We start from the raw sequence: 19,226 nt of genomic DNA, 5'->3' as shown, positions 1-19,226 counted from the left end.
GCAACCGTAGATAGGATTCATCGCCCCTTTGAATGTCAGGAAGCAAGGAATGCCAGAAACAAGACTCCCTCTCTCCTCCCTCTCTTTCCTCATAAAATAGATAAATCTAGAAAGAAAGAAAGACAGAAAGGAAAAAAGGAAGTTAGCTCTCTTACCATGCATTGGATTGGATTGGATTCAGGTGCTTATTATAATCAGTCACCTAAAATATAGTCGCAAATCCTGTGTCATCGTTTTACTAGAGAAATTATCTGTTGAATTCCCAGGAGTTCAGTCTGTGTCCAGTTCCAGGAATATATTTCCCCTTCTACTTCCTGAAATATAAAGAAGGGACCTTGTGCAGCTGTGATGTCATGATCAAAAAGCCTCCCCTGTGTTCCATAGCAAATCAAACTGGCATTTATTTGTTCTTTTGTCTTCTTAAAAAAAAAAAAAGCGTATTTATTTATTATTGACTAGAGATGGAGAAAAGTTGCGAGGGAAGGAGGAGATAGAAAGGGAAAGAGACAGAGACACCTGCAGCCCTGCTTCACCACCCATGAAGCTTTCCCCCATACAGGTGAGTACTGGGGGCTTGAACCCAGATCCTTGAGCACTGGAGTGTGTGTGCGCTTAACCAGGTGCACCAGCACCTGGCCACTCCTTTGTCTTCTGTATATGCAGGAGGTTGTGTGCAATATCCAGAAGCTGACCTCAAAGGGCTCACCGTCAAGTAGGCGATCAGACTTTGAGATTCTGGTGAGTGAAATAAATTTCAGTATTGATGAAGAATATGATGGACGTGATTTTACAGCTAATTCTTGTTAGGTTTTGTGGTCTGGTAACTTCCTAGTATCCCAAGAGAGGCAGAATATTTGAAACGGGTCTGACTCAGAAAACTGGAACTGAGAGTAACCATAGAAATGTTTTCTGTTCTTCCAGGCAGAAATCTTTCCCCTTGCATTCCAGTCAGTGACCGTGTTTTGCGAAATTCTTGAGTTTAGGAGGACAAAAACTTAACAAGCAGAAGATGTTTAGCGTAGTGGGCTGCCTATTCAAAGGAGTGCCATGTGTTTAATTCTCTTAGGCGACATGCAGTCACAATTTAGGTGCATTAATTGAACCAGCCCTCTCTCTCAAACACTCTAGACTTTACATGTATAGGGGGAAAAATAATAATAAATCTGAATAAACTCATACTTCTGAGACATGTTAAACCACCACTTAAAAGGGAGCTACGGAAACTTTGACAAAACTCAGGGAAATGAAGTAGAAAGGTATATTTTTTAAAATTTGTTTATATTTATTTATTTTCCCTTTTGTTGCCCTTGTTGTTTTTCATCATTGTGGTAGTTATTATTGTTGTTGTTATTGATGTCGTTGTTGTTGGTTAGGACCAACACGTGTGCTTCGCACCACGTGCGCTTAACGCTTAACCTGCTGCGCTACCACCCGACTCCCGAAAGGTATATTCTGGGTTTCAAAATACTCAAATGCGTGGGTATCGCTGATGGGGTTTGGGCCTTCGATGACACAGCTCCGTTCGTTATTCCATCATCTCCTCTAGCTTTTTACTCTACAAGGAAGAGTTAGGAGGCAGGGATATAGATCAGTGGCAGCTCATAAAATCACGGCTTTGATCCCCAGCGCGTATCCAGGTAAGGAGATAAATAGGAAGCCATTCCAGAGGCTTGCTTTCACCGGGACAGAATTATAATTTGCATAGAGAATGAGTTAGAATTGCAAGAAGCTCTTGGAGACCTCTTGTACCTCTAGTCTTTTTCCTTCCAAACATATACAAACTTCTGGGTACAATGAGCCTCCAAACCACAAGTACTTGAACTGTGAGAACTAGCAGAAAATGTCCACCTGGATGGTTACCCCAGGGGCTCCACGGACTTGGCTTTTCCTCAGAGCAATTCTCAAGCCCAGATTGGTTTGAAAGGGAGTAGGGCATTTTTTTTCCCTTGCTGTCAGTTTTCATAGGAGATGAGATGAAAGAAGGAAAAATATGTATCCTGCTTCTTGGTCTGTTGGCGTGGACCCGTTACAGTGTTGACCCTTTGGTGCTGGCTGGGTGAGTGTGGGAAGCCATACTTCTGTGGGGTATGTGACCGAGGGCCTGAACACTGTGTGGAAAGGGCAGAAAGCCCCCAGAGGCACTGCTTTGCTCCCCAAAAGGCAGTGACTTCCTCTGCTCTGTGGACATTAGGCATCCGTGCTCAGTCAGGATCTGGAGGAGGAAATGGTAGCTAATAATTAACGTATCTTCCCCTCTGTAATGACAGAGATCCTTGTGTCGTGTTAATTATCATGCTACTTGTTATGCAGCGTTTAGGACCGTAGAATTTCCTCTTGACTTTAAAAAAAAATTTTTTTGTTTGTTATTGGACAGAGACAAAGAGAACTTGAGTTGGGAGGGGACGATAGAGAGGGAGAGAGGAGGAGAGACACCTGCAGCCCTGCTTCACCACTCATGAAGCTTCTCCCCCCCTGCAGGTGGGGCCTAGGAGCTTGAACCCGGGTCCTTGTGCACTGTAGTGTGTGCGCTTAACCAGGTGCGCCACCACCTGGCCCTTACTTTTATTTTAATCCTGAAATATCAGAATGCATGCACAAGTAGAATGAGCCCCATGTGCAGGTCAGCACCTTTCAGTGATTGGTGACTAACTCATGACCAGGCTTAGCCCCTCAGTATCCTCACGCAATCTCCCCACTTCTCTAGTTTTGAATGCAGTCGATGAGTTTCACCTGTTCTTGGGTTGCTCCTAGAGAGAACCAGGTGCAGTATGAATTCTTTCATGGCTGCCCCATTTTGCTCAACACAGTGCCTGAACCATCCATCACTGCCGGCTGTGTGGTAGCTGGCTTCTCTTATTTCTTCTTGTCTTGTCGGAAGCTTCCGATCTGAACTTCTGGGCACCCAGTTCTCTGCCTTTCCACTTCTGTCTCTACCTGGTCCTCACGGTTCCTCTCATGTGTTTCCAAAAGCTCTTTATTATTCTTATTCTCCTTATTTTTTAGAATTCGAGAGGAAGGGGGAAGGAGAAAGGAAGAGAGACAGAGAGACACCAGCAGCCCTGCTTCACCACTCACAAAGCTTTCCCCCTGCAGGTGGGGTGGCCAGGGGCTTGAACCCAGGTCCTTGCACACTGTAGCATGTGCACCCAACCAGGTGCACCACCACCCGACCCTTCAAAAGTTGTTTTTTTTGTTTGTTTCTTTGCCTCCAGGGTTATTGCTGGAGCTCGGTGCCTGCACTATGAATCCACTGCTCCTGGAGGCCATTTTTCCCATGTTGTTGCCCTTGTTGTTGTTATTGTTGACATTGCTGCTGCTGTTGTTGGATAGGACAGAGAGAAATGGAGAGAGGAAGGGAAGATAGACACCCACAGACCTGCTTCACTGCTTGTGAAGTGACTCCCCTCTGTAGGTGGGGAGCCAGGGCCTCGGACCAGGATCCTTGCACTGGTCCTTGTATTTTGCACTGTGTGCGCTTAACCTGCTGTGCTACTGCCCCACCCCCTGCAAAAGTTCTTTTAACAGTTATCTCTTGAGCCAGTTCTCCTGACCCTCACTCTTTCCACTCACTTCTTTGTCTTCACCACACCACCACATTTTCTAAGTATGTTCTAAGTATTTCTCAGCCTGGGCTCCTGAATGAATTCTTCTGTTTTCTGCCTGTTAGCATTTGACCCCCATTCATGGCAGACCTGGAGGCTCCTACCCAGTCCTTACTCGCTAAGTATGCCTTCTTCTTCCTTTCTCCCTGAAAGTGACTAAGACCTTCCTCTCTTCCTGCCCCTCTGTGACTAACAATTACTGGTTTTTTGGGGGTTTTTTGGTTTGTTTTTTTTTTTTTTTGGTTTTTTTCTCCTCCACTATAAAAGTATTACATGTGGTTAAGAATCTAGAATCTGGAGCCAGACTGGCTCCTCCACTTACCTTGGCTCAGACCTTGACTGCTTTAACCAATTTCCTCCTTAGACTCCTTTAATCCCAAACTGATGGGGGGGGGGGGCGGCTTGAGAACAATTGTCATAACCCCATAACACTGTTCGGAGGATTAAGTTCTTTATCTCTAGAGCTCTTAGAACAGTGCTTGACAACTGTAAATGCTTTAAAAGTTGTTGCTATCAGGGAGACGGGGCGGTAGCGCAGCAGGTTAAGCACAGGTGGTGCAAAGCACAATGACTGGCATTAAGGGTCCCGGTTCAAGCCCCCGGCTCCCCACCTGCTGGGGACTCACTTCACAAGCGGTGAAGCAGGTCTGCAGGTGTCTGTCTTTCTCTCCTCCTCTCTCTCTTCCCCTCCTCTTTCCATTTCTCACTGTCCTATCCAACAGTAATATCAAAAACTACAATAAAACAACAAGGGCAACAAAAGGGAATAAATAAATATATATTTTTTAAAGTAGTTGCTATCAAGACCAAGGATAATAACATTTTACAAACTGCCAGAGTGCATAGAAACAACACTTGATTTGGAGGGGGGGGGTGAATGATGATGATGCACCCCCATGTATTATCATGCATAAGGACCCAGGTTCAAGTCCTGGGGGGGGGGGTCCCCACTGGCAGGGGGAAGGCTTCATGAATGGTGAAGCAGGGCTGCAGGTGTCTCTCTGTTTCTGTGTTCCTATCTCCCCTCTCATCAGTTTCTCTCTGTTCTATCAAATAAAATAAAGTTTTAAAAAATATTCACTGTTATTATTTTTAAAAAACACTCACAGACACACTTGAAAAAAAACAAAAAGTCCCCTAAAAATTTCACCACCTAGCAATCACTTGATGTTGGAGCATACTCTTCCATTATGTAACTAAATGTATTCACAGCTGAACTCTATATATAAACCAACACGGATCCAGTATTGAAGCCCCCATCCATGCCTAGGGGCCAGGTGGTGGCGCACCTGATTGAGCGCACACGTGATAGTGCACAAAGACCCGGGTTCAAGCCCCCAATTCCCATCTACAGGGGGAAGCTTCATGAGTGGTGAAGCAGAGCTGTAGGTGTCTCTATCTTCTTCCCTCTCTATCACCCCCATCCCTCTTGATTTCTGGCTGTCTCTATCCAATAAATAAATAAAAATAATAAATTAAAAATAAATAAAACCCCATGCCTAATTCTCTCTCCCCCTCTCTCCCTCTCTCTGTCGCTCCCTCTTACCCTCTAGCTTTGGTGAGAGAGCAGCCTTATCTGTGTAACTTCCCTTGATCCTCTTTTGGTTTCTCTTCTTCTTCTTCTAGCGTTTGCCCTTCTTCCGTAGCCAGTCAACAGCATCAGGTTGAGCCTGATGTAAAGTTTCGAGACCTCCTTTGAATCTGGAGAGGTGGCAGTCGTTGACTATGTGGGTCAGTCTGTCTGGAGCCGCAGGGGCAGTTCGGGTCGTCTCTGGCTCCCCAGCGATGGAACATAGCGGCGCACTGGCCATGGCCTGTTCGATAGCGATTGAGGAGGGCCCAATCATAACGTGCTAGGTCAAAGCCGGGTTGACGCTTGCAGGGGTCTGTGATGAGGTGTTTGTTCTTTACCTCAGCTGGCTTCTCTAAAAAGACCCCTCAAGCCCCTTCAGTGTGAACAAGGCCCAAGGCCCAGAGGCATACTCTGCTTGTCTTCACCACTCTCCCAAAGTCTAGCACCCAAACCTCACCTCTGGACTGCTAGTCTGCATTCAGCCCAAAGATACATTCTGCCATTCCCGGGCCTTGCATTCAGCCTTTTCCTTGCATTCCAGTTGCCGTCAGCTGTTTGGAACTTGTGCTCAGATTCCTAACAGCAACTAACTGGCGGTGGTGCCGTGAGCTATCACACGGTGTTGCTAAGGACTGTGCTCTTTTCTGTCCAGCTTTATTTGATCAGCGCTGTCTTAGGAGGCAAGCACTCTTGTTATCTCAGTTTACACAGAGCAGCTAAGGGCTCAGCAAGGCCCGGTGATTCATTCTGCATCACACAACACTGGCATTGCCCAGTTGGAAAACTGTTTCACCTGATCACAAGCCTGGCCCCTCTACCCTTGGCTTGCTCCTAGATCTCCCATGGAAATATTTTAGTCTCTCTCTCTCTCCCCCTTCCTTCCTTCCTTCCTCCCTCCCTCCCTCCCTCCCTCCCTCCCTCCCTCTCTCCCTCTCTCCCTCCCTCCCTCCCTCTCTCCCTCTCTCCCTCTCTCCCTCCCTCCTTCTCCCTCTTCAATACCCCCTCCTCCCTCTCCCTTCCTCTCTTCCCCCTCCTCCCTCTCCCTCTGTTTCTTCCCCCACTCTTCCCTCTCCTTCTCTCTGCCCTTCCTCCCTTTCCCTCTCTCTTCCTCCTCTTCCCTCTCTCTCTTCCCCCCTTCCTATCCCTCTCCCTCCCTCCCACTTCCCTTTCACCCTACACAAGGCTACTTACTTTTTTTTTTTTTTAGCAGGACTCCTTATAGTCTAAACTTCTGCTCATAAAACCATGATGGCTCCCAAACGAATTCAGCCTTTACTGTCTTACTTCTCTACGCTCCAAAGCCATTCTAGAATTCCCCCCATCCCTCAGCCACTGCCTCTTCTGTTCCTACCACACAGGCATTGGTTCATTTAAGAACCTGCCACGTGTCTCCCTGCCTGCTTAAGCCTTCACTCACCACGCCGTCTCTAAACACCAAATAGCTGTCGTACTCTATCACTCTCTCAGGTTCCCCGTGGGTACTCAAGACTCAGTCCATCCTGTGGGATCACAAGCCCTTGATCCACCAGACTGGCAGCCCACACTCATTACTCCTGAGGGATGCCAAGCCCTGGTGACCGTGAGTGGCATGGAACTAAGCCAGAGCTATTTGGCGCTCTGGTAAAAACAATAATGATAAAATAATAATAATAGTGGAAAGCATGTCCTCTGTAAAGTGCTTCACATGTGAGGTCTTTCAGGTTCAGCATGCTGAACGTCTCTCTCTCTCACTGTCAGCCCACCAGGAATGAGGGTGAATTGCTGTGGAGAGCAAGCAAAGGCCGGTGCTGGGGTGAGGAGGGTCAGGTGGTGGTCCACCCAGTAGAGTTCACACCTCACTGTACGTGAAGACCCAGGTTCAAGCCGTGCCTCCCTCCCTCCATTCCCACCTGCAAAGAAGAAAGCTTCATGAGTGATGGAGGTAGTGTTGCAGGTCTCTCTCCTCTCTCTCTCTTTGGCTTCTGTAAAAATCATGGCTGTAAGGGGCCAGGCGGTAGCGCAACAGATGAAGTGCTCATAGTTCAAAGCGCAAGGACTGGTGCAAAGCTCACAGTTTGAGCCCCCTGCTCCCCGCCTGCAGGGGAGAGGGGGAAGCTTTGTAAGTAGTGAAGCAGGTCTGCAAGTGTCTGTCTTTCTCTCCCCCCCACCCTCTATCTTTCCCTCCTCTCAATTTCTCTCTGTCCTGTCTAACAGCAGCTACAACAACAAAGGAAAAAAGAATGGCCTCCAGGAGCAATGGATTCACAGTGCACACGCACTGAGCCCCAGAGATAGTCCTGGTGGGAGAGGGGGAGGAGGAGGAGGACGAAGAGGATGGGATAGTCACATTGACTGAATGGAAGGTATAGGGTTTCTGCACGCAGCTATCACAGGACCCATAGACCACATTCTCCTAGGGAAAGAGTGAAGGCCTAGGCCAGGAAGCTTGGCATGTCTGCCTGCTTTTCACACTTAGTGACGCACCGTCCCTTGCCAGGAGTAATTTCCCCAAGAAGCCTCTGTTTTACAGCCCCTACTCTCCATCTAGACCTGGGCTGATGCCACTGATACGGCTCCAACTGGGCTGAAATAGTCTTGACTGCTCACTCATTTGGCAACTGCATGGTCGTCCTGTTGAAAGATGCTGATTCAGAAACCACCACCTCCTTGCTCAACAGAGCACCAGCAACCTGCAGGGCTCCTTGTCCAACCCCCTAGAGTCTCTGATTCCTTATAAGGATCAAGGGTGGGTGCACAGGCCTGGTGGAGGCTGCAGGTGGATAAGCTCTCACACTCACAGGGCACCAGGGCACCCGAAAAGGGCGTCTTTTCCTTCACAGATGCTTGGCCCCTCAAGGTGTACCTCGTGTCGTGTCTATTCTGATGTTAGTTGGGAGTCAGGCGTCTTGTCTTCTGCTTCTCTGACCATTCCCATTGGCTCTCCCCAGCCCCAGCAAGCGCCTGTTCAAGTTCAAGCAGATGCAAGTTTCAGTCATCGCGGGGTGCACCCCGGGTTGAGTTCAGCCCTGACACTTAGTCATCACTTGCTGGGTATTCCAGAGAGCTTCAGTTTCCTCCTATAGAACAGGAGAGGCACCAGTTTCACAAAGAACTCCAGAATATGATGACTATAAAATAAAAAAGGGGAGGGCGGGGAGTCGGGCGGTAGCATAGTGGGTTAAGCGCATGTGGTGCAAAGCGCAAGGACTGGCATAAGGATCCGGGTTCGAGCCCCCGGCTCCCTACCTGCAGGGGAGTCTCTTCACAGGCAGTGAAGCAGGTCTGCAGGTATCTCTCCCTCCCCCCCCCCTTTCTGTCTTCCCTCCTCTCTCCATTTCTCTCTGTCCTATCCAACAACAACAGCAGCAGCAAGAATAACTACAATAAAACAACAAGAGCAACAAAAGGGAATAAATAAATAAATATTTAAAAATAAATTTAAAAGGGAGGAGGGCTGGGAGGGGGCTCACCTGGGTAAATGCATACATTACAGTGCATAAGGACCTGGGTTCAAGCCTCTAGTTCCCACCTGAAGCAGGAATACTTCACAAGCTATGAAGCAGTATACTATAGGTCTCTCTCTGTCTCTCTCCCTCACTGTCTCCCCCTTCCCTCTAAAATTTTTCTCTGCCCTATCTAAAATAAATAGATTAAAAAAATTTTTTTAAATAATAGAATAAAATAAAACGAAAAGCAGGGGACAGAGCACTGCACATGGCATAGTCCCATTTGTATTTTTAAGGATGCAGATGTGGATAGTCAGGTTTACTTATGCATGGAATATCTTCCTAAGGAAGAAGTTGATGAGACTGATTGCATTGCAAAACCTGAAATAAGGGGGCAGCTAGTATTTCTGTTCCTCCTCTGGAACTGTTTAGAATTTCTACTGTTAAAACATTTATATGTATATTCTTTGACTTGAATGCTAGCTTGTGAAATCCTTTCTTTGTCAAGGTTATAGTGAAGGGTAGCTATACTAACAGTAAGCACAGTAACTACAGCAAAACAACAGCGTGTCTTCAGTGTTACATAGCTGGTGAAGTCATTCATTCACGGGTCTGTTCATGCATGGAGGGCTGCAGGAAGCAGCCAGCTGTCTTCTCCCAGCCATGAAGATGTGAGTGAATCCCACTGCTTGTAGCAGAGAGTAGAACTTGCTTATAATCGTCATTCTGAGCAGGGCCTGTAAATGTGAGCTCCTGGAGAATCATTCTCGGCTTCACCTGCCACAGATGGGGTTATGGCCTGCTCCTCTGCAGTTCCTGGGGTGCAGTTCTGGGTACAAAGCATCATCATGGCCCGCAGAACACCACACAGTGACAGTCTGGGCTGGAGGTGAAAGCTCATAGGACTAGTAGCTGTGACCAAGGCCTCCACCTCTGCTCCTCCTCCCTTAGGGAGCCGAGCAGGTGGGTAACCTTTGGCTCGGAACAGTTGGTATTTTTCGGGCTATCTGTGGGCAGGAGCAGCAGGGTGGATCCTGTTTCCAAGATAACAAACACTGGGCACGTAAACACCCCAGGGTGATAGGTTCAAGCTAGAATTATTTCTGGAGGCTCCTTTCTCTGCATTAGTCAGAGTGAGGGAATTGTCATCATGGTTTGAGGCATAGCTGTGAATTCACAGAGGTCTGGGTTCAAATCCTGTTTCTGCCATTTACTAGGTCTCTAATTTAGCTTTTCTTAGCGTCTGTCTCAACCAGTATGATAAACTGGTTATCTTACAGTTGCAGATAATGTTAGATGAACTAATATATGGATGGATAAGCACTTGATATATACAGTACCTGGCACAGAGCCAGTAATGGGTGAATAGAATTGCTACACCAGAATCACCAAGCTCAACTTCCCACCGTTTAGTAAAAGATGAAATGCACAGGCTCACTTGGGCAGCACATACACTAAAGTTGGAGCAAGACAGTGAAGATTATTTACAGCCTCTGCACAAGGATGGCATTCCAATCCATGAAGGGTTCCATATTTAAAAAAAAAAAAAAAAAAGATGGTACCGGTAGATAGCATAATGGTTATGCAAATTGACTCTCATGCCTGAGGTTCCAAAGTCCCAAGTTCAATCAATCCTCCAAGCACCATAAACCAGAGCTGAGCAGTGCTTTGGTTAAAAAGAAAAAAAGGGCAAGATAAGATTCATACACAGTTTTTGCATAACAAACATTAAATAACGTCTAAATCCCATAGGGATCCTTCACCTTGTGAACTTTTAAGCAGAAATTTGTAAAGTGAATTAGTCATAGTTAGGGTAAATTGTGAGGAAGACCTTCCTGAAAGAGATTAAAATGTGGACTAGGGCCTTAAAGAAAATCAAGTTGGTGGTCCAGAAAGTGGCGCAGTGATAAAGCTTTGGACTCTCAAGCATGAGGTCCCAAGTTCGATCCCCAGCAGCACATGTGCTAGAGTGATGTCTGGTTCTTTCTCTCTCTTCCTATCTTTTTCATTAATAAATAAAATCTAGAAAGAAAGAAAGAAAGAAAGAAAGAAAGAAAGAAAGAAAGAAGGAAAAAAAGAAAGAAAGAAAGAAAGAAAGAAAGAAAGAAAGAAAGAAAGGAAATCAAGTTTAAACAGACCAAAAGTGTGGGCTGAGCATTAGAGCCCTTGCCTTGCATCTATGATGCCTTGGGTTTAATCTCCAGCCCTGCACAGGATGGAGTGATTAGACTCGACTTCTATCTCTAAATAAATAACTAAATAAATAGGTTTAGAGAAGCAGGCATTTAGTGGATTGCACCAAAATAAAGGACTCTGGGGTTGGGGCTAGGGCCAGGGGAGTGTTCAGGTCCTGGGACATGATGGCGGAGGAGGACCTAGGTGGGGGTTAGAGTGTGATGTGGAAAACTGAGAAATGTGACACACGTGCCAACTACTGTATTTGACTGGCTACTTACTGTAAACCATGAATCCCTCTAATAAAGAGAGAGACTGAGAGAAGCAGGCAGAGAACTTGATCAGAGACTTGCAGGTAGGACTTGAAAACACAGCTCACGAAGTCCAAGGTGGTGGGTGATACACCCATTTGACATGTTATCATACACAAGGACCCAGATTCAAGCCTCCAGTCCCCACCTGCAAGGTGGGAAGTTTCACAAGTGGTGAAGCAGGGCTGCATATGTCTCTGTCTCCCCTTTTCATCTTAGTTTCTCTCTGTCTTTATCCAAGAAATGAAGACATAAACAGAATATTAAAAAGCCCACAAAGTCAAGGAATAGATTGATACCATCTCAGACTTTATCATGTAGCAAAACAGAGCTGATGGGATGGGCTTCTGCCATCAGCCTGCCTACACGCAAGCCCTGACCCAGCTTGCTTGCTGTTTGACACAAGGCCCAGATATTATCTTGGCTGTGCCCCAGCTTCTCCTCTTGTAAAAATGGAAGTGAAAAGAGAGCCCAGGGGACAGTATGAAGATTCAGCAAGGTAAGGTTTGCACAGTCACTAGTGTAGAGCCTGGGATGTGGCCTACAGGAAGCTGTGTGACATAGTCAAGTCCTTTTATGATTAGGATCCTTATCACAGGGCAGAGCTATTAAGAGAATCTGGATTGCAAAGCCGAATCTCGTGGACTTTTCCTGAGGGCAGTGGGAATTCCTGGGGTATTTCTTAGCCAAAGAGAAATTCACTGAACGTGGTGTATAGAAGGCAGGAGAAACTAGGTCAAAGAAAGACAAGGGGCAGGAGTCTGTTTGGGAACTGCCGTAGAGTGCTAGGAGCTGAGGATGGGCTAAAATAGAAGTAAGGAGAACAGAAAGAGACCGAGGTGGGGTGGGGTGGGGAACAAGGAGGGACTGAGAGAACCAGAAAAATACCAGGGTTCAAAAATACACTCACCAATAAGGTCCCCACTGTCACCGTGCAACATGCTCACTCACTGTGGCCAACCCAAGTCAGATTGTGCTGGAAAGCGCACATGGCTTATAACATGCTGAGTTTCACAGATTAAGTACACAAAAAATGGTGTGTGTGTGTTTGTGTGTGTGTGTTTGTGTGTGTGTGTGTGTGTCGTGAATGCAAGAGTTTTATTTTATTTCAGATAAAGACAGAGAGAGAGAGAGAGAGAGAGAAGGGGGACCAGGTGGTGGTGCACCTGGCTCAGCCCTCACATTACAGTGTGCAAGGACCTAGGTCCCCACCTGCAGGGGGAAAGCTTCACAGGTGGTGAGGCAGGGTTGCAGGTGTCTCTCTGTCTCTCTTCTTCTCTACCTCCCCCTCCTCTCTCGATGTCGCTATCTGACAACAAATAAATATATTTTAAAAGAAAGAAAGAGAGGGGGTTGGGCGGTGGCGCAGTGGGTTAGACTCATGTGGCGCAAAGTGCAAGGACCAACGTAGGGATCCCAGTTCGAGCCCACGGCTCCCCACCTGCAGGGGAGTCGCTTCACAGGCGGTGAGGCAGGTCTGCAGGTGTCTGTCTTTCTCTCCACGTCTCTGTCTTCCCCTCCTCTCTCCATTTCTCTCTGTCCTATCCAACAACGAACAACATCAGCAATGGCAATAATAATAACCACGAGGCTACAACAACAAGGGCAACAAAGGGGGGAAAAGGTGGCCTCCAGGAGCAGTGGATTCATGGTGCAGGCACCGAGCCCAGCAATAACCCTGGAGAAAGAAAAGAAAGAAAGAAAGAAAGAAAGAAAGAAAGAAAGAAAGAAAGAAAGAAAGAAAGGAAGGAAGAAAGAGAAGGAGAAATACCACAGTACTATACCACCAGCTGTGTGAGCTCCCCTCAATGTTGTGGTTCTTCCATGTGGTGCTGGGGCTGTAGCCCAGGACCTCACACTTGGTAAGGCATGCATTCGACCAGGCAAGCTATCTCATAGCCCATAAAACATCTCCCCCTCCTCCTCTCTCTCTCTCTCTGTACATTGGTTGCACTTGAATTTTGTTCCTGTTGGGCTGAACACATTAATTATAATAAAGAAATTCTATGAATCATAAGGTTACAGAACATTCGAGATCACAGAAATGCCTTGCAATCCCATTAGATAGCACTTGAACAAAGAAACCAGAAGTCTGTCTAAGGAAAAAGGATGCCCCAGTGACCAGGGCTGTAGTGATATCCTTCTGAGAAAGGACCCCCAGAGCTATTGCAAGTCACAGTCTGACACTCTGTGATTCTGTGTGTACCCTTTGAGTCAGTCAGAGAAGGCTTTTCCTCTTTGACATCAGAATGAAGGTGAAGGGTCAGGCTAGTATGCAGAAGGCACCGATCACACTACAGTCACAAGGGAGACCAGCTCCCTGTCCCGAAGACCAATGTGGGCAAGACAGCTGCTGAATCATTTGCATATGTTCTCTCATTTCCTCCTGGTAACAAGCCTCTCCTGAGATTGGTTCTATTATTAACCCTTCCCATTTTGCAGATGGGAGAGCCGATAGCCTGAGCGATGAAGTGAGTCATGGTGGTATAAGATCTACATATATATGTATATATATATATATATATATATATTCCCTTTTGTTGCCCTTTATTTTGTTTATTGTTGTAGTTATTATTATTGTTACTGTTGTCATCGTTGTTGGATAAGACAGAGAGAAATGGAGAGAGGAGGGGAAGACAGAGGGGGAGAGAAAGAGAGACACCTGCAGACCTGCTTCACGGCAGGTGGGGAGCAGGGGGGGGGTTCGAACCGGGATCCTTGTGCCGGTCCCGGACTCCCCTATGGTGGTGTCTGATAAGCCGCAGGGGTTGGCGTGCCTCTGAGCACTTGACTGACCTGCAAAAGCAGCCGCAAAGAAATGTCATAGGACAGACAGGAAGGAAGGAAGGACAGGCATTACTGAATCCTGAACCCGGGGAGCAGACACTCAGAGGGAAGTGATTGCTCAGGAAAAATATTCTGACTTTTGGAACAAAGAAGTGCGTTCAAAAGACAAGGATTTCAGGCTGGAGGAGGGGAAGGTCACTCACTAAAAAGAGTTCTCCAGGGCTGGTACAGAATTTTTAGACGTTAAGCAAAGATAGGAAGTGGCATTCTTTTGAGATGACATGCTTGCATTCCCAGACCCAAATAAAAACATGGGTAGAATCGAGAGGCAGAGAGTGAAAAAACAAAACAAAACAAAAAATCCTGTTTCCCTGTGTGGACCTCTGGAGCAGGATCACCTACATGCACATTCATGGGCCCTGCCCCAGACCTTCTAAATCGCTTGTTTTCTTTCTAAACACTTCTCCGTGGTGTTGTAGATACTCAGCGAAGGCCAGAACCCTCTGCGCAGGCTCTGCTGCTCTCGCTTCTGGGTGTATTGCCCTGGGTTGGCTCACCCTTGTGGGCTCTCCGCCAGCTTTGCTGAGGCACAGGAGGAGGATGGGCTCATCCAGGGACTTTAGCAAGAGCCTCACCTGGAATCTGGGGCAGTCCCCTTTAAATAAGAACAAACACATCTCCTCTGGTCTTCTCTGGCCACACCACTCTGCACTCACTTCCTGTCAGCCCTGAAGTAAAGACCTCTGATCCCAGGGGGCAGGAGCCCCTGTGTGGGGCTGGAGGGTGAATCCTGTTCAGAGCAAACAGCACACAGAGGTGATTAAGAGGATCACCTTAAGAGTCAGGTGGCCCAGAGTCCTAGTCCTCTTAAGTAAATCAGTGTGATCTTTGTCAAGACTTCTTCTTTTTTTTTTTTTTAAAACCTCTTTGTGCTTCACCTGCTAAGCAAATGGTGATAGGTTGTTTTCTCTTCAAGAGGGTTAACTGAAATGACAAGAGGGACTTGCTGTGGGGAAAGGTGACGGGAGGTCAAGGGCAGGTCTTGTACACACAGAAGGTCCCAGATTTGGTGCCCAGCACTGCATATGCTAGAGCAGAGCTGTCCTCCAGTCTCACGTCTTACATGAAATGACTTTGTTGGGAGCTGGACTGTAGTGCAGCAGGTTAAGTGCACACAGTGCAAAGTGCAAGGACCAGAGTTAAGGATCCCGGTTCAAGCCCCCTGGCTCCCCACCTGCAGGGGGGGGTTCGCTTTGCAGGCCATGAAGCAGGTCTGCAGGTGTCTGTCTGTCTATCTTTCCCCCCTCTCTAGATTTCTCTCTGTCCTATCAAAAAAAAAAAAAAAATCAAGTTGAAATGACTGTTAATAAAGCAAAAACTCCTAGGAGGGAGGGTAAGAGATGGGGGAGAGTGGGGGTCGAGGCCCTGGTGCATATTGGTGAGGAAGGACCTAAGTTGAGAATGAGAACCTTTTGCAGAGGGTGGAGGGTAGATAGTGTAATGGTTATGTAAACAGACTCTGATGCCTGAGGCTCCAAAGTCCCAGGTTCAGTCCCCCTCCCACACACACACACCACCACAAGCCAGAGCTGAACCAGTGCTCTGGTTAAAGGAAGGAAGGAAGGAAGGAAGGAAGGAAGGAAGGAAGGAAGGAAGGAAAGAAGAAAGAGAGAAAGAGAGAGAGAGAGAGAGAAAGAAAGAAAGAAAGAAAGAAAGAAAATGTTTTACAGACACCTAGCAAGGAGAAATGGTACCCATGTGTCAACAGCTGTACTGTGAACAATTAACCTACCACCACCAACAATAAATTGATTTTTAAAATATAGCAGTACTCTTAATTTAAAAAAAAATTGTGGCATTGACATACTTGGCACGTGCTAAGTCAGTAAAGGGTGGTAGTTGTCACACAGTGGGTTAAGCGCACGTGGCACAAAGTGCAAGGACCAGCAGAAGGATCCTGGTTTGAGCCCCTGGCTCCCCACCTGCAGGGGAGTCGCTTCACAGATGTCGAAGCAGGTCTGCAGGTGTCTATCTTTCTCTCTCCCTCTCTGTCTTCCCCTCCTCTCTCCATTTCTCTCTGTCCTATCCAACATCAATGACATCAGTCATAACTACAACAATAAAACAACAAGGACAACAAAAGGGAATAAATAATAAGTAAATATTTAAAAAATAAATCTTAAAAAATAAATAAGGGCAACAAAAGGGGAAATATATATATGTATATTTTTTTTAAACACTACCTTTTGAGGAGATCTGTCAAGGTCCTGAGAGATTACTGTTTACAACTTTTTATTATGTTGCTTCTGAATCTGCATAAACTTCTCTTTGGGGGAGTCTAGTCCTGGTCTCTTCCCATCCCAAACCATGTTTTTCACCGTTCTGTGGTCCTTCTTCACCACTCCATCGGATTTTCTCCTCCTACATTCCCTTTGCCCTTTGCTCCTAAAGTGGGATGGGAGCCAGGCAGGACATGCAGTTAGACACAGGCTCAACCGCCCCAAAGCCTCATGAGCTGCAAGTTCAGTACGGGGAGAAGGAGACAGAGACCATGACTAATACTGCCTTCCTTCTTCTCCTTTTCAGGCTGTAGACTATGGTGTGTTTCTAACTGGCATGATAATAATAGACATGAGATAGCCAGTCTTTGTAAATTATTTGTAGACAAAAAATAACAGGTTAGTAACTATGTATCAGTCAAGGTTTCGAGCAAACCAGAAACTCTCTTGGTGTCGTTAGCAGAATGGGACTTAATACAAGGGGTTGGGTGGTTGGTGACATTAGCAGAATGGGACTTAATACAAGGGGTTGGGTGGTTACAGAGCCAATGACAGGGCTGGAGAGCAGATTCCTCGTGGCCCCTAGGCTCGACCGCCAGGGATGACCTTGTTGCTAATCTCAAAGTCTAGCAGGAAGCAAAGAGTCGGAGGTTTGCAGCTACATAGCTTTTTAGCACCATCTTGACAGTGAAAGGACTCTGAGATATCCCCATATCCACAAAGAACTTGCCTTCTACCCTGCCTGACAGCAGAAAGACCAAAAATCAAGCATCAAGAAGCCTTTTCTCACTTCCCACCTTCACTGAATCTCGTAAATCCAGATGGGAACAGCATGCTTCATGAAGAATCTGAACAGCAAGAAAGCTTGGATGTCTAGTTAGGTGGGGCGGCCTTAGTGATGGCCATAGACTGGGTGGCTTAATTCAGCCGTATAAATGGATTTTCTCACCATTTGAGAGCCTGGGTGTATGAGGTCAAGGCACTGAGAGAGAGAGAGAGAGAGAGAGAGAGAGTGTGTGTGTGTGTGTGTGTGTGAAAGAGAGAGAGGCTGAATACCCTCTTCCCAGATGACACTGGCCCTACTGGACTAGATCCAGTGATTCTGACCTTTAAAGATAGGCTTTTTGCAAATATCCTCACACTCAGAGCTAGTGGGTGTTAGGACCTGAGCATGCACATTTGGGAGACACGGTGCAGCAGTTGAACTGGGAGGTGCAGCTTTTTGCCTTCTGAGGAAAATGAAGCAGGTGTCTAAGTGCCAACCAAGTTTTAAGTGTTTAGTAGGAGAGAGTAAGGCAACATGACTCTGGCATGTGCAGTGCTGAGAATCAAACTGGGCCTCACACTTGGAAGTCCTACTGTACCACCCGGCCTGGCTGCAAGAAGAAGAAAAAACATAAATACATCGCCCTTAAGGACCTGACTGTGTCCTCCTTCCGGTCCCATTATTATAACTGATAATTCAGTTCATTTGCTTTCTGAGTTTCTCTGCCAAATATTTGGAACTGAGGACCTCAACGTTTATCAGACACTTTTAAATGCAAGGCATGTCTGATTGCCATTTCTTTGTCCTACCAACGTCCTGCAAGATTGGTATTGTCAACCCCACCCCTTTGAGAGGTGGGGCAGGGGCGGGGCAGAAAAGGAGGTGGAGGAAGACATGAATAGCTGAAGGCCAGATCAGAGGCTGAGGAGAAGCCTTTGTTTGTTTGTTTGTTTAACCTGCTCTTTTATTACAGCCAAAAGGGGTGTGTTCATCCACGAACATTATTTTCAAGCCAATGATTCAGCTACTAGCCAGGCCATGAGGACTTCTGATTCAGACCTTGGGGCTTCCTGGGGACCTTCCTCTTTGAGTATGCATTGTGACACACCTTTTCACCCCACCCCCTTCCTGCCCTTCTGGGCCCCAGGAGATAAGACATCTAAATGCCCAAATTTCTCCAATAGTTTTACTTTGTTTCTCCTGAGGAATTTCTAGGAACATGAGAATTCAGGCAAACAAATCACATTAAAGCCATTAATTTTTTTTTTACCTCCAAGGTTATCGCTGGGGCTCCATGCTCCTAGCAGCCTTTTTTTTTTTTTCTTTCTTTCCATTTGATTGGATAGGACAAAGAGAAATTGAGAGAGCAGCATAGATAAATAGATAGCCACCTGCTTCACCGCTTGCAAAGCATCTCCCCCTGCAGGTGGGGAGCTGAGGCTCGAACCCCGATCCTTATGTGGGCCCTTATGATTGGTACTATGTGCACTTAACTGGGTGCACGACCGCTGGCCCCCATGAGAACCTTCTTGCTTAGCTTGCAGACACAAGTAGGGAGACCTGTCCTTAAGGCAGTAGCAAAACAGATGCCTTGTGCATCAGAAGGGAGACATTGCACAAACATGAAGCAGTTGGCAAGCCCACAAGTCCAGGTCATGGAATGTCCAGATCACCCCCTTGATTAAGAGGCCCACGTGTCTGCAAATCGAATTAATTGGAGTTGAATTCTTTCCTTGGTGCCGTGGAAAGTGAGGCTGCTGAGATGAAAAGGTTCGTAAGCTGTTTCCAAGGCTTACCAGCTGGGTTAACTGAGAGCATGTCTTTTTGACTTGAGTTGCCTCGTCTCTGAAACAAAGATGAAATCTATCATGATCGGCCTTTGAGAATTGCAGTGAAACGTCACGGCCAACTGAGAATGAAAGCAGCGTGCGCACTACAGTTCCCTACAAATATCAGGTGGTGTTTGCCTTGGAAGCTATTCTTGGAGGCAGAATAAAGCGAGCTTCTTATCCACCTAGTAGCACAAACAAACAAACAGACATCCCTGCTGTTGAAGAGAGACCAGAGGAAAGCTTCTGAAGGCACAGAGATGTGCAGTGATGTTTGTTTCCCGGCCTCCCGGGCTGGTTCTGCCCTCCCTGGCCTAGCTGGTGAGGAGCTGCATAGCCGCTGTTCTGAAAGGTCATCCTTCCCATGGCCCTCCAGCTCCTGTAAACACTACCCAACAGGCAAGAATCAAACCACAGCAGCCTCTCTGCACAGACAAGGGGCCACTCGGCCCACTGAGTTCATTCTCAGAGGCCCCTGA

At 46.8% G+C, this 19,226-nt stretch overlaps 1 protein-coding gene and 1 non-coding gene across 11 annotated transcripts in view; both read left to right on the top strand.

Annotated features, from left to right (window-relative positions):
• GNG12 (G protein subunit gamma 12) overlaps positions 1 to 19,226 on the top strand; it is a 170,165-nt gene that overhangs the window by 139,699 nt on the left and 11,240 nt on the right. For 2 of the 10 annotated variants that reach the window (XM_060206390.1, XM_060206389.1), the window contains exon 3: positions 560 to 712. The exons of 5 other annotated variants lie outside the window; for them this stretch is intronic. The gene's annotated coding sequence lies outside the window, so the exon portion shown is untranslated. Of the gene's footprint in view, positions 1 to 559; positions 739 to 19,226 lie in introns of all 10 variants that reach the window. 3 more of the 10 variants (XM_060206393.1, XM_060206391.1, XM_016189366.2) reach the window with 3 other exon arrangements.
• LOC132532523 (U6 spliceosomal RNA) lies at positions 10,033 to 10,138 on the top strand. Its single transcript, XR_009544471.1, has one exon. It is a non-coding gene; the product is annotated as a U6 spliceosomal RNA (small nuclear RNA).

Source organism: Erinaceus europaeus, chromosome 13 (assembly GCF_950295315.1).
Source record: "Erinaceus europaeus chromosome 13, mEriEur2.1, whole genome shotgun sequence".
In the NCBI taxonomy this organism is placed as follows: Eukaryota; Metazoa; Chordata; class Mammalia; order Eulipotyphla; family Erinaceidae; genus Erinaceus; species Erinaceus europaeus.
This window is presented reverse-complemented; position numbering and strand designations above follow the sequence as displayed.